Source organism: Passer domesticus, chromosome 12 (genome assembly GCF_036417665.1).
Source record: "Passer domesticus isolate bPasDom1 chromosome 12, bPasDom1.hap1, whole genome shotgun sequence".
NCBI lineage: Eukaryota > Metazoa > Chordata > Aves > Passeriformes > Passeridae > Passer > Passer domesticus.
Genome location: NC_087485.1, coordinates 20,082,891 through 20,096,337, shown reverse-complemented (window position 1 = coordinate 20,096,337; position 13,447 = coordinate 20,082,891). Strand labels below are relative to the sequence as shown.

General features: G+C 44.6%; 1 long non-coding RNA gene across 2 annotated transcripts in view; it reads left to right on the top strand.

Annotated features, from left to right (window-relative positions):
* The first annotated feature begins 1,438 nt into the window (after positions 1-1,438).
* The window catches only part of LOC135279590 (uncharacterized), a 17,269-nt gene continuing 5,260 nt past the window's right edge, over positions 1,439-13,447 (top strand). For both annotated transcript variants that reach the window (XR_010346805.1, XR_010346806.1), the window contains exons 1-4: positions 1,439-1,573; positions 9,089-9,212; positions 9,406-9,565; positions 12,862-12,986. This is a non-coding gene — a long non-coding RNA (uncharacterized LOC135279590). The remainder of the gene's footprint in view (positions 1,574-9,088; positions 9,213-9,405; positions 9,566-12,861; positions 12,987-13,447) is intronic.

Genomic DNA, 13,447 nt, shown 5'->3' with positions numbered 1-13,447 from the left:
AGGCCAGGGCAGGCAGTGCCCACAAGGCCAGGGCAGTGCCCACACAGCCAGGGCAGACAGTGCCTGCACAGCCAGGGCAGTGCCCACAGAGCCAGGGCAGTGCCCACACAGCCAGGGCAGTGCCCACACAGCCAGGGCAGGCAATGCCGACACAGCCAGGGCAGTGCCCACACAGCCAGGGCAGGCAATGCCGACACAGCCAGGGCAGTGCCCACACAGCCAGGGCAGGCAATGCCGACACAGCCAGGGCAGTGCCCACACAGCCAGGGCAGACAGTGCCTGCACAGCCAGGGCAGTGCCCACACAGCCAGGGCAGTGCCCACAGAGCCAGGGCAGTGCCCACACAGCCAGGACAGGGCAGTGCCCACACAGCCAGGGCAGTGCCCACAGAGCCAGGGCAGTGCCCACACAGCCAGGACAGGGCAGTGCCCACACAGCCAGGGCAGTGCCCACAGAGCCAGGACAGTGCCCACACAGCCAGGACAGGGCAGTGCCCACACAGCCAGGGCAGTGCCCACACAGCCAGGACAGTGCCCACAGAGCCAGGGCAGTGCCCACACAGCCAGGGCAGTGCCCACACAGCCAGGACAGTGCCCACAGAGCCAGGGCAGTGCCCACACAGCCAGGACAGGGCAGTGCCCGCACAGCCAGGGCAGTGCCCACACAGCCAGGGCAGTGCCCACAGAGCCAGGGCAGTGCCCACACAGCCAGGACAGGGCAGTGCCCGCACAGCCAGGGCAGTGCCCACAGAGCCAGGGCAGTGCCCACACATCCAGGGCAGGCAATGCCGACACAGCCAGGGCAGTGCCCACACAGCCAGGGCAGGCAATGCTGAAATAGCCAGGACAGCCCAGGCAGTGCCCACAGAGCCAGGGCCGGTCAGGCAGTGCCCACACAGCCCAGCCAGGGCAGGGCTCAGCTGGGGCCGTGCAGGGGCTGCAGGGTGAGCGCAGCACAGGTGACTGTCCCTGTCCCTGTCGCTGTCCCCAGCACGGGTCCCCGCAGCTCCAGCTGCTGCCCACGGGCCCCTGGCCAGGGGCGGGCACAGCTCCCGGCTGGACAGGGGCACACCCTCCTGGGGCTGAGGCAGCGGGCAAGAGCCAAGGCTTGGCACGGGAGGTTCTCCGGTCCCCCTGGACTCGCTGCTCCCTCTTTGGATGCTGGGGCTCCGACAGGGCCATTTGCAGCCTCTCGCCTGTGGGAGCGGCCTGCTGGCTCCCGGAGCTCTCCGCAGGACTCCTGAGTGCCGGAATTCCTCTCTCCCCACGGGACAGGCGGCTCCCGTGCAGTGCCTCAAGCCCGGGAGGCTCCCAAATCCCTGGGGCAGTCTCCCCCAGCTTTGCCCGTGCTCTGCAGCGGCACAAGATCCACCAGGATCTGCTCCTGGATGTGCCCTGGCCCATCCCCGAGCCCGGCCTGAGTGGGGCTGACAGGCAGCGAGGGCTGGAAATGAACGGGGAAGCAGAGACAAACTGCGAGCGGCTGGTAATACTGCAGGGAACAGGAGGAATAAAACACTGCAGAAGAGTTGTCAGCTTGCCTCTCTTCATCTGTGGTGGGATTAGCAGAAAAGGTTAGACTATACATTATCCAAGAGTCACTCTAATGATGTATCTCTCTGAGGTTTTCATAAAATTAATCTCTAAATAATAAGACATAATACAGGTTTCATGCATACTAGGTAATTAAAGAGCTTGATGAATAGATGAAAGAGTGAATGTTCTGGATCCTTAAACAAATCACAGCTTTAAATTTCATTAATTTTAAATTTACTCCAAGACCTAATTTAAAATTGGCAAAGCTTCTCTGCTTCTGAAACCAGAAATCATTAAATAAAACTGAATTGTATTATTTATTGTTGTGTCAGGCCAATAAAATACATCCATTTACAATGTCAGGATGGCAAAAAATATGACAGAACACTAGAATATTTAAAATAGTTTGAAAAATTCACTGCAGCTCTTAGTTGAAAATTTAAACAAGAAGACCTATTCACATACTTTCTTGGCCTTTTCATTTGCTGTCCTGTGCCTTGGGCTACCACATGGAAAGGTTTGCAATAATTTAACCATGATCTGCTAGAGCTTTGAGGGAGGGGAAGGCAGAGGAAGAGAGCAATGATTCTATTCAGTTTTTAGGCAAGGAAAACCACGCAGGATGTTTGCTAAAGTCAGCAGAGGATATCTGAATGTCTGCAGCACTCCAAAATACCTCAGCCTGAGTAAAACAGACACTGCTTAAAGCACTTCTGCCAGGCTCAAACTGTAATCAGAATAAGAACTGTAAAATGCAAATAGGGAATGCCACAAGAGAACAACACTGAGTCATAACTGGGGAAATAGTTAAAATAACTCTTTTACTATAAAACCAGGAAAAAAACCCACAAGTGATTGCAAAGTAATCCAAGAACAGCATGGCAGTGACCTGTGTGGGGCAGTCCTCCTGGGACCTCGGCTGGGGGTGTTGGTGTCACAGCCCAGCAGCCCCAGATGTGCCCTCCCAGCTCTCCTGGGCACCATCCCAGCCCTTGCTGCTGCCCTGCCACCAGCAGTGGCTCACTGAGCCAACAGGGAACTCCTCTTTTGCCAAATTCTGCTCCTGGAGCACAAGAATGGCAGGGACTGCTGCCCTCCCTGCCCTGCACACACGGGGACAGCCCCACAGACACAGCCCCACGGGCACGGGGCAGTTCCTGCTCTCTCTGGGATCACTCTGCAGTTCAGATCCACCTCCAAAGCAATCAAGTGCACTCCTGTTTATTAAAAATACAGGAGTGATTAAACTCTGCCCTGTTGCTCCTTGCAATTCAAGTTTAATAATGTTCGTTAAGTCTGCTCCTTTTGAGATTAGTTGCTGATGTTTCTCCCACAGAAGCCTGGAGAGAAACACTCCACAAACCTGTGCATTGATACAGGAGTGGCACAGCATAAACTGCCCCTCTGTGGGCAGGGCCTTTCCAGGTTCTGTGCTCTTCATTTTAGGTCTATTTCCTTTGTTTGTTTTATTCTCAGATATTCTCAGATAACTTTCCATATTTTTGCTTTTCTTCAGTACAACACCTACAAAAGGGAACAATTTTCTCAGCCTTTTCCTTATTCTCTTATATAAACCCATATAAAAAGATTATCTCCAAGTGTTGACATAACTCTCTCCCTCATCTCAATGCAGCAGATGAAAGGAGAAAAGCAAAGAGTTTCCAGAAGTGGCCCCTGCTGGCAAATATCCAGCTTATAGACTTCCTATTGTTTTGCTAACAATTAGAAGCTTGAATTATCAGTGTGCTAGAGCTGCATTTAAAGAAACCCTTCTGGGTTTCATCACTGGTAGTCTCTTTTATTTGATAACAGTTCTCATTCCAATTTAACAATTTCCCTACACTGGAGGACCTGTTGTGCAAGGAAACTTTAGTGCATCCCTGTGCTTTGGTGAGCTCCAATCTGAATGCAGCTCCCAGTTCAGCAGCTCCCAGTCTTGAAGGGGTCTTGACCAGAGCAATTTTTTTGTCCTAGAACTGAAGTAAAGCAGATTGACTTACTGATGCTATGAATAATTCCAAACAAACATTTGGATAGCCAAAAGGATCAAGAAAAAAGAAAACAGACTGATAAACAAACACAGTGAGAATCTGTGATGCTCATGAGATGCATGAGTGGCTTCCTGCTGAAACAAGAGAAGCTGTGGGTCACCTAAAAGTACTTGGAAAAGAAATGTGGGAGTTGTGACAATAACAAGAAAAAAAATCAGCAAAGATAGATTGAAATATATGGTCTGTGGATCTTGAATTCAGATGTTGAAATCAGAATTATTTTCTGATTTTCATATCTGAAGCACTTTAATAGGGAATTTAAACAAAAGACTCCTAAAGAACCCTGCTATCAGCACACTAAAAATCCAGATATAAAGCAGAATTCTGCTTAACAGCCATGACCAAATCTGGATAAAGAAGAATCAGTGTGTGCTCCAATCTTCTTCTGTTACCAAAAAACAAGTGCTGCTTGGACTGCAGTGCCTCTCACATGTTCACACCTGACACAAAATCACAGGGTGAGGGAAATCTGAGTCAGGGATACCCGAGAGTGACAGAAGGGAGCCTCCATTACTGCTGTGATACCATGAAATATTACTGCTGCATCTATCAGTTGTCCTGTGCTGAAACAGATGGAGCCACTCACGTGTGTTTTCACTAGGGCCATTAAAAGGAATTAAATTCTGAAAACCCCACATTTTTGACTGGCCGAAATTGCATGTACAAAGTAGCACCAGATCCAGACTGTACCCAGCTTACTGCTGGTTGTCTTGTGCTAAATCCAGGCAACACCATGGTATTAATGGCAGACTGAAACAAGCAGCTGGGAAGATTTTATCTCCCTTTTGATAGAGAAGTACATCTCGCCTTCCCTCAGCCCAGAGGCTCTATTAGATCCTCACAGCTGGCCCTCAGTGCTGCACAACCAGTCCTGCTGAAGATTGATTTTTATCCACCTGAGTTTGAGAAGAAAGGAAAGACCTTTGCTTTCCAATAAGGAGACCTGTATCACGCTTTTTACTTTCACAGACAGACTTCTTTTAAAAGTTTTACCTCTGGATTATCACTTAAATAGGCAAGCACCAATGCTGTGGTTTGAGCTCATAGTCTAGGAGTTTCTAAGTTGCATTTAAACAGTTGTATTGATTTTAGAGGTCTCAGGCTGGCTGAGATGGAACCTATCTTGCTATGTAATGAGTTGGCAGTTACAGACAAGAGAGGTGCATAATACAGTTAATCTCTTTTTTCAAGCACTGGTTAAATTGTTAGCCAGCATGCAGCATTGCATGTGGATGCTTATTATTCTCCCAACAAATACTGTATTTCATTCTAGTTTGCTTGGTATGAACAGTTCACAGCATATTCTTTGTCATTTAATTTCCTGTGTACATTGTGAACACTTCCAAAAGCTCAGCAGGGTGCATTAGAGAAACCTACAGAAGGAGCAGAGAACATTAATCAAATTACTATATTAGATACTATTAGATGTCTTCAAGTTGGAACTTGTATGCACTGAGTTTTACAGCTCTCTTTTTATCACTTCAGAAGAGATCAAAATAATTCATTAAGTCAATTCATCCTTTTTGCTGCATTTGCTGATCGTGCAGGGAAGCGCACCCTGTGAGGGGGAGCATGGAAAGGGCTGTGCCAGGCCTCCTCGGGCAGGAAGGGCAGGGAAGCCCTGCTGTGGCTGCCACTCTGCATCCTCCCTCCCGTCATCCCTGGGGACTGGGATCCCCAGTGCTCCCCTAGGAACAGGATGTGGCAGCACCAATGTGCCACATTGTCCCCCCCCACACACACACTATTTCTGCTGGGTGACATCTGTGCCAGGGCTCCAAGCCTGTCCCAAAGCTCCAATCTGCCCCAAAGCTCCAAATCTGCCCCAGGGCTCCAAATCTGCCCCGGGGCTCCAAACCTGCCCCAGGGCTCCAAACCTACCCCATAGCTCCAAATCTGCCCCAGAGATCCAAATATCCCCCAGGACCCCAAACCTGTCCCTTCTCTCCCCATCTGCTTCTTCCATCATCCTTTTGTGTTTCTGTGAGGAGATTATCAAGTGCATTTTGGGTGTTTTTTTTCAGGCAGACCAGCATGAGCAAAGAGCTTCCAGTTCTCCTGCCTTTCCTTCTCTTTCTCAGCTAGAAAATAGACTGTGCTGGAGGAAATATATCAAAACTCCCTCCTACTCCACCAAAAGAACAAAACTGTATCTGAAAACTCCTCTGCTGGGAAAAATTATTTACAAGATTTTATATCTTTTGACAAATAAATTATGCAGTTTCAAAATTTACAGTTTAATTAGAATTCAGCCAGTTATTCTCCATTCACAGTCTGTTTTAATTTCTTCACTTTGGGATGTCTTGAAAAGTTTTATATTCACTGAAACTATTCAGTGCTTTCTGCAACCAAATCTCAGATTTCTCTTTTGCATTTTTGTACCAATACCTCTGCAAACACACCAAGAAATTCCCAAAATTAAGATGAAGAGGAACACTGTCAGTGCTGAGATGTACACATAGAAAAGGGAGAAATTTGAAGCCTTAGAGTATTGCAAATACAAATTCTGTGTAAATGGATTTTTGCTTGTACTGCTATTTCCTAGATTTCAACACTGCATTTATGTACTGGTTACAGTGACTTAGGGCAGTAGTCAACAAAATTTACTGGTAATTACAAAATGTTTTAGAGAAAACATTTGGGCTACAGTTTATCTCCATGTGCAGCTGATTACATAACCAATCAGAATTTACCAGACAACCTATCATGTTTGTTGGAAGCATAAACAAAACAGCAGAAAAAGTTGAAGATTTTGCTTTAGAACAGCAAATATTAGAGAATTAAAGAAAGAGAATTAGAAGAGATAGCAGCAGCAGATCAGAAAGAGACAGGCTGGATTTCAAAGGCACCAAAGGACAAGGTAAGGCTAAAGGGCTGAGTCTGAGCACATGCCTTGAAAATGCCCTGATTCTCGGGAGCAATAAATACCTATTGACACGTTCACATCCTGACATCACCTCCATGCTCCTGGCTGAAAGTCACCACTCTCACCAAGGGGAATAAAACAAAGGATTTTAGGGATGTTACATTTTAAAATCTTGGCCTAAAACCCAGCTGAAAAGCTGTATAATCAGTGTGTAACCCGTGGCTCGGAGGTCGGAGTCCACACGCATGACTCCTCATATTTCACGGCAGTGAATGTTCTGCACAAGGACCTGGCAGGCACTCCTGCCTTGCTCTTGGAGGGAAGATGCTTCTCCACGGGCTGGCCTTTATCTCCAGCTTTCCCTCCTGCCATCTTCCTCAGCTCCTCTGCACCAGGATTGGGGGAGCCTTAGAAGGAGCTGTTCTCTTGCACTGACAGTGTTTGCATTGCCCTGTCTGGATGCACTCAGCAAAAGGGGCAAGGAGCAACGTTAGCAAGTAATTAATTATATCAATTATTGAAATCACAGGCAGGAATGTCTGTGCACCAGCTGGAGTAGGAGATTTTATCCAAAAACCATCACTGAGGAATCTGTAGCTTTGAAGTCAGTCACTGAAAGAACTGGCAATGAGTAATGTGAGCTGACAAGGAGAACACTTTCTGTCAACAAGTGATTTGCAAACAGGCTATAAATTTCATTAATTTGTTCATTATTTGTGATCCTTGAAGAATTGTGTTGTATAAGTAAGTTTCAACTTACAATTAGGTGCTAAGAATGCCTTTTGTTTATTACATGTTACTGAAGTGACATGTCTGGCTTTTTAATAGGCCTGAATTTTGGAAGGTCAATTGCCCCAAAGTCAGCTTTCCAAAATGTTACTTTTTGCATTGACTGAAGAGTTTTTACAGAGACAAGTGCTTCTGAATGAGCTACTAAAAACATTTTTCTGAATAATAGATTGCTATATTATATTATCTCTTTTTTAAAAAAATAATTGTTTTCTGAATTTACTCAGTATATAAAGTGTCCAAGGTGAGCTTTCTTTGGGATTTATGACTTTCCAAGGCAGCAGGAACTTGCAACTTTGAAGGAATAGGCTCATTCTTCTCAAAAACTCTGACTCTTATTCATGTTGTTTCTATTTCTCACTAAGATAGGAAATCATATTTCTTGTTTTAATAATAAAACATCGTAAAATCAAATTCTAGAAAATTACTTTCACAATTTTTATGAGTTGACATCTATAATCTCAATAGGGAGAAACAAAAAAACAATTCCTGAGTTCAGATCTGATGCCTGACAAAGTATTTTATTGTTCATAATGCTGAGTTAAATTAGCCATGGTCACTGATGCCCAAAAAACCCCTCAGCCCCAGTCTTTATGCAGCTTAAAAGGACTGTGCTATTATCAGACAGAGGTTTTTCTACCCTAAAAGAGACCAAGAGCCATGTCCATCACACTGCAGGACAGGTTCATCCCAATAATCCCACAGCAGCTCCTCCTTCCACTGCTGTAGAGGTTTCACAATGTGCACCATCAGACAGTTCTCAAGGAGATTCCTCTTGGAATGCTTAAAAGAAGCAAAAGCACATGCACTCTTCTTTTCTCCACTCCAAAAGTTCTGACAAATTCAGAGCACTCCTGGGCAGAATTAGTGCCAAAACCCACAAATAATTGCCATATTATCAGCAAACATCTGATAGGTGGGCTGGAAGCTGCCACCAGGATTCAAGCAAAGTTTAATAATATTACACCTAAAATAAGCTTAAAATAGAGGGCTCTGCTTTAAAATAGAGGGCTCTATTCCTCTGCTGTAGGAATGGCAGGTCAGGAAAGACGAGGCAAGGTCTGGCATCTGTAGCCCTGTAAGACTGTGCCACTATTTACACCTTTTTTGATTCAAGGAATATCTTGACTTTATCAAACTCGGCCTTCCAAGTCATGCCAACTTCAAGCAGAATGAAAAGACTTTGCTGCTCTGAGTGTTCTGCATTCCCTGACAAGGGCAAACACAGGCTGAGCAAAGATCATCAAGGACCAGGGCTGGGCTCTGTTCTCTTGTTTCTGCAGTGGTTTCTCTGCACATCATTCACCAGTTCAGAGCTCCTTTTCTCTGTGTGCTGTCAGTAACAGGAAGAACAAACAGCAAACCAGCTTATAGACAAAACCCCCAGCATCTGTGTAGGTGATTGACCCTGCACAGGTAATCAGGGATCTCCCTGACAGGTGCCTGCAGAGATGTAGAGTGGAGTAAGTACAGCTCTTTCAGAGCACATAGTTTAAAAATCTGCCCTCTCTGCATTTGAAACAAAGTTCAGGGTTCATCTCCCTGCCATTTTCTGTGACCTGTGCCAACCCTCCCAGTGCTGAAGTCTGCATTTCACCTGGCAATTGGAGTTTCCCCACTGCAGCCACCACCAGAGGCTATGATACCATTTTGCACAGATGCAAATTGCAGATTCTCTCTTTACTTTTCACAAGTGGGGTGGAGGTGAGTCAGGACTTGCTGGTTTCCAGGTCATGCACCACTTCAGTTCATGATCTGGGCCCCATAGATGCCCTGTAACCATGACAAAGATCCAGCTGCTCCCCACTGGCACAGTATTTTGAATATGTGCTATTTATTTTTTGTAGGTCCCTTGCCACATGATAGACAAAAAGTTAACTTCTCACCTTGAAATCCTACAAGAGGATGAAGTTACTTCGCTGCTGTGTAACAAAGTCGTGAGAGCTCACTGCAATGATCATTACAACAAGGGTAAGGTGATTGTTCCTTCTGCTTTCACACAGATATTTACAACAGCAAACCTTTCCACATCAATGTTTTACAAAAAAAACAACAAAATCCAGGTTGGATTTTGTGATGGAGCTGAAGGGAATTACACACCCAGGCTGTGCTGAAGTTGGCAGAGGCCCTTCCCCATGCCCACTGTAAATACTGTCTCTCTCAGCCATGTCTACACGGAGAGATACCCACACATCTGGAGAAGAAAAATGAGAGAAGCAGTAAAAGGAGCACCTCAGGAAAAGAAACCCAAGTAAATCTGAGCAGATACTGCAGAGGGACTGAGGCATTTGTGGAAGGTGGAACACGGGCTGCAGCAGCATTAGGTAAGGGCCCAAGGAAGGGGAAGGTAACCTTTGGGGATGTGCCTATTTTCAGTTGTTGCATAAAAAATATGATAGTTTCAATTTCACTGAAGTATTTTTAAAAGAAATAATATTAGTTACACACCCTGATTTTCTACCAGAACATCTCGTAGCAGTCAGAAAGAAAATGACCTCTTGGCCTTTGTCCAGCTGTACTGACCCCAGATCCCAAGAAATCCACTTGCAATTTTTGAGAAGGGGGAAGGAGAGGAAAAACCCCAATGAAAACAAACACCAAAGAGAGACAAAAGCAACCAAGCCCTTATTTTTAAGCACAAACTATGAGCTTTGAAAGGCTGCAATGATTCTTTTGGTCTGTGTGCTATAAAAACCTGAGAGTTTTGCTCACAGTTTATGGTGACACAGTCAAGACATTGGGTACTTATGTCTATTCAGTGCATAAAATGTCTTCTTTAAACATATCCCAAAACAAATCTCTTAACAGAGCACTTCTGCAATAAATATACTATTGCTCTGAATGTGGAGATTTCATTTCTGTAGTCTCATTGGCACATAATGGACATGGAGTTTATAATCCTCGACTCCAGTGCCCTCAGGGAATGCACCTTCCACACTGTTCTTAATCTGTTCCAAAAGAAATACAATTGCACTTGTTATAAGCTACAGCATGATGTGACAACAGTGAATGAAACCATAATTCTGTTTACTAGATATTGTTTATGCTGTGGAAACATGAGGATGGTGATTTCTGGAGGGACTATGAGGATCACAGACCAGACATTTAATTTTTATTACATTTTCTTTTATTAGTCTTTACCAAATCAAAGTTGCAGATAGGAAAATAAAATAATGTTTTTATGTCTTCTCTCAATACCAAACTTTATGATTAGATATTACACTATGAGACATGTTTATATACACTTGGCCAATATATATGGTCAGAGCTACAGAAAATATGCTGTTAACCTCTGAATAGTGTTACTGAAATGGCCCTGGGTTTGTGGGTTTTTTTGTTTGTTTTTTTTAGCACACTAAGAATGTGAACAATCTGGTTTTGCCATTAAAGTAATGCTTACAGCCTTTATTTTTTTTATTTTCAAGAACACTTCTGTCTGATGCTCTGGGGCAGAAAAATTATATTGGGCTGAAAACTCTGAGAGTGAGGAATGTGGTTTTCACCTGTTATATTTGACAAAATTATAATATTCTACTGGCTCTTAGATCTTGGATGAATCCTGAATAGTGATGGGAGCACAGAGTGCTGGGAACCAAGTCATTTCAGCCTCAGTATGGAATGAAAGGAGATTGTCAGGAGGGTGAAGCCAAGGCTGCAGCTCCAGCTGAAGAGTGGATGCACTGCCATGGGCTGGATAACAAGCAGCTCATTCCTTTGGGAGACAGAGGGGAGCAGGGGTTGCTGTGTCCCCTCTGAATGCCCACTTACACTGACTTGTGTGTCCATTGCAATTTCAGTCTCTTCCTGGCACCTGGCAGGCTCTGTTGAAGAATTTATTTGTTGTGTAATGAAGATGCATTTACTTCAACAACACATAATGCTTTGTTTTGCCTTTTTATTATTAACTTGTCAAAAGAAGAGATACGGCAATAATAAAATGACAAAATACCATGTAAGGTGTTGAAATAAATGGGATGTATAATACATCAGGTAATGGCAATTAATTATATAGCTGACATACATAATGTCAGTTATTCAAACACTCGCAATTATCCATACTTAAAAGTATTGGCAATCATACAAACAGGCTTAATGAATTATAATAACAATGTGTTCTAACGGCAAAAAAAGGTAAATAGCCAAACTGTGAACCTGTTTAAGGGAATAGGCTTCTGGGAGGTAAATTATTCCAGAGTCAGATGGACTTGAATTAAAGTGACATGTTTTTCTGCGAGTTTTCATAGTCCATTTGTAGCACAGTAACTGGAGAAGTTTTAATTGACTATTAAAACTAGTCAATAGTTTCCATAGTCGGTGCATTTTTATTATTACCAAGGTTCATCATCAAGGAGGTGGGGTTAGAAGAAAACTGCTTATTTAAGTCAGGCATTGCTCCTTTCCAAATATGTATGCAAATTTATGCACCAGGGAGCAAAACTGAGTGTCCAGTGCCAGGCTTTCATTTTTGGCATCTCTGTCTTCACTGCTCCTCTTTGAAAAAGCCATGTATAAAATATTAAATTCTCTGAGAACATCATTTTAATTACTCTTGAAAGACTTATCCAGCTGTTAAATGATCCAGGGTTAACCAAAGGGCTACTGCTATAAAACCATTTAAACACACCATGGTGATTTTATCAAATTTCACAGCTGTTCCTGCAGCAAATGCAGCTCCTCAGAACACAAGATTTCTAGTTAATCTGCTAACAGTAATTTTGGAGAAAATTTGCATCAAAGGAGAAATTGCTGCACAGGAAGTGCCTGCCTAGATTGGACCCATGGCCAGCCCAGTCCAGAAACCTGTCTCCAGGATGAGCCAGCACCAGATGTTCCCATGGAAAGAAACATAGAAATACGTAATACACAAATGTAATTCAGCCCACAAAAGGTCACTCTGCTTAATCACTAAGACATGCAGACTTTCCTCTTCTCCAGTGTGATTTTATTAGTGTCACACCATGCACAAACCTTGTTATTCATAGAGAAATAACCATACCTTGAACCCAGGTTTTTTGGCTCAGACAGTGACGGAATCCACAGTTTGACAGCATGGTTTAAGACGTGGTTTAAGCATGGTTTATTCATTCAAGATTTTTCATATTTCCATTCTACTGCACTTTTATTGGGTGATAATTTCTCTGACTCCTTGACTATTTTACAGGCTTTTTTCTCTCTGCTGGTATTTTCCATGCTGGTAGAGGGAGCAGGCTCAGCCCCTCAGCTGCTCTTGGGGTGAGAGGCTGCTCCTGTGGCCCAGCTGCCCCCTGACATCTGTAACTCCCAGCTGAGGGGAGCCTGACCCCCTTCCCCAGGCAATCCCTGCCAAGGGAGCAGTACAGACAGCTCTTTATTTTTATGTGGGATTCCCAGTGAAGCTGAAGCCTTACTGAGCTTCACCTCAGATGCTGTGTTTGGGCTGTCTTAGGGACTGAAGCAGGGAAGAACATGGATATTCCAGCCAGACCCATGGAACTGGCCTGTGTCCTGCTCTGGGGTGGTCTGACCCAGCTCATTGTGCACTTGGCTGAGGCAGCCTTCAAGGCTAAGACAATGAGCCCAAGCCTGTATCCATGAGACATAACAATAATAGCAATAATAATCATAATTTTTGCTCTTCCAGTGCAGTGTTCTCACCATAAAGAAGGCTGGGCTAAAGCTTCCAAAAGCTTTATTTCCCTGATATGCAGTCAGACCATGTGCCAGGAAGGAAGGACTCAGGATGGATCCTGCTGATGAATTACCTTGGTAAGACAGAGGCAAAGCTTTTCAGCTACTCCCACCTGTCTGGGGAAGGACCTGGATCCAAAAATGCTGTGATAACTGTGTGGGGCTTTTGCCTTATCCCACAAAGGGCCCTGTTCACAGTGTAGAAATGATGCCCCACAGAAAACCAAACCAAGGTGCAGGTAAACCTTAGGATTGCCAACCATTTAACTTAAATCCAATGCCAAATTCAGCTCCTCTCGGACGATTGAGGTATTTAAAATAAAACAATAACAGCACTGTGTCCACATCTGTCAGCTCCCTGAGCCTGCAGAACCAGCAGGAATTAGCAGTGAGCTTGGTCCATGGGCTATGTATTCCCCAGCTCCACATCTCACCCCAACTATGAAAAACTCCCCCACAGGTCTCATCCCCTCACTGAAAGAGCAAACAAAGCATCAGGCCATATTAACCCTGTTCTCAGCTCCACAAATCCACAGAAT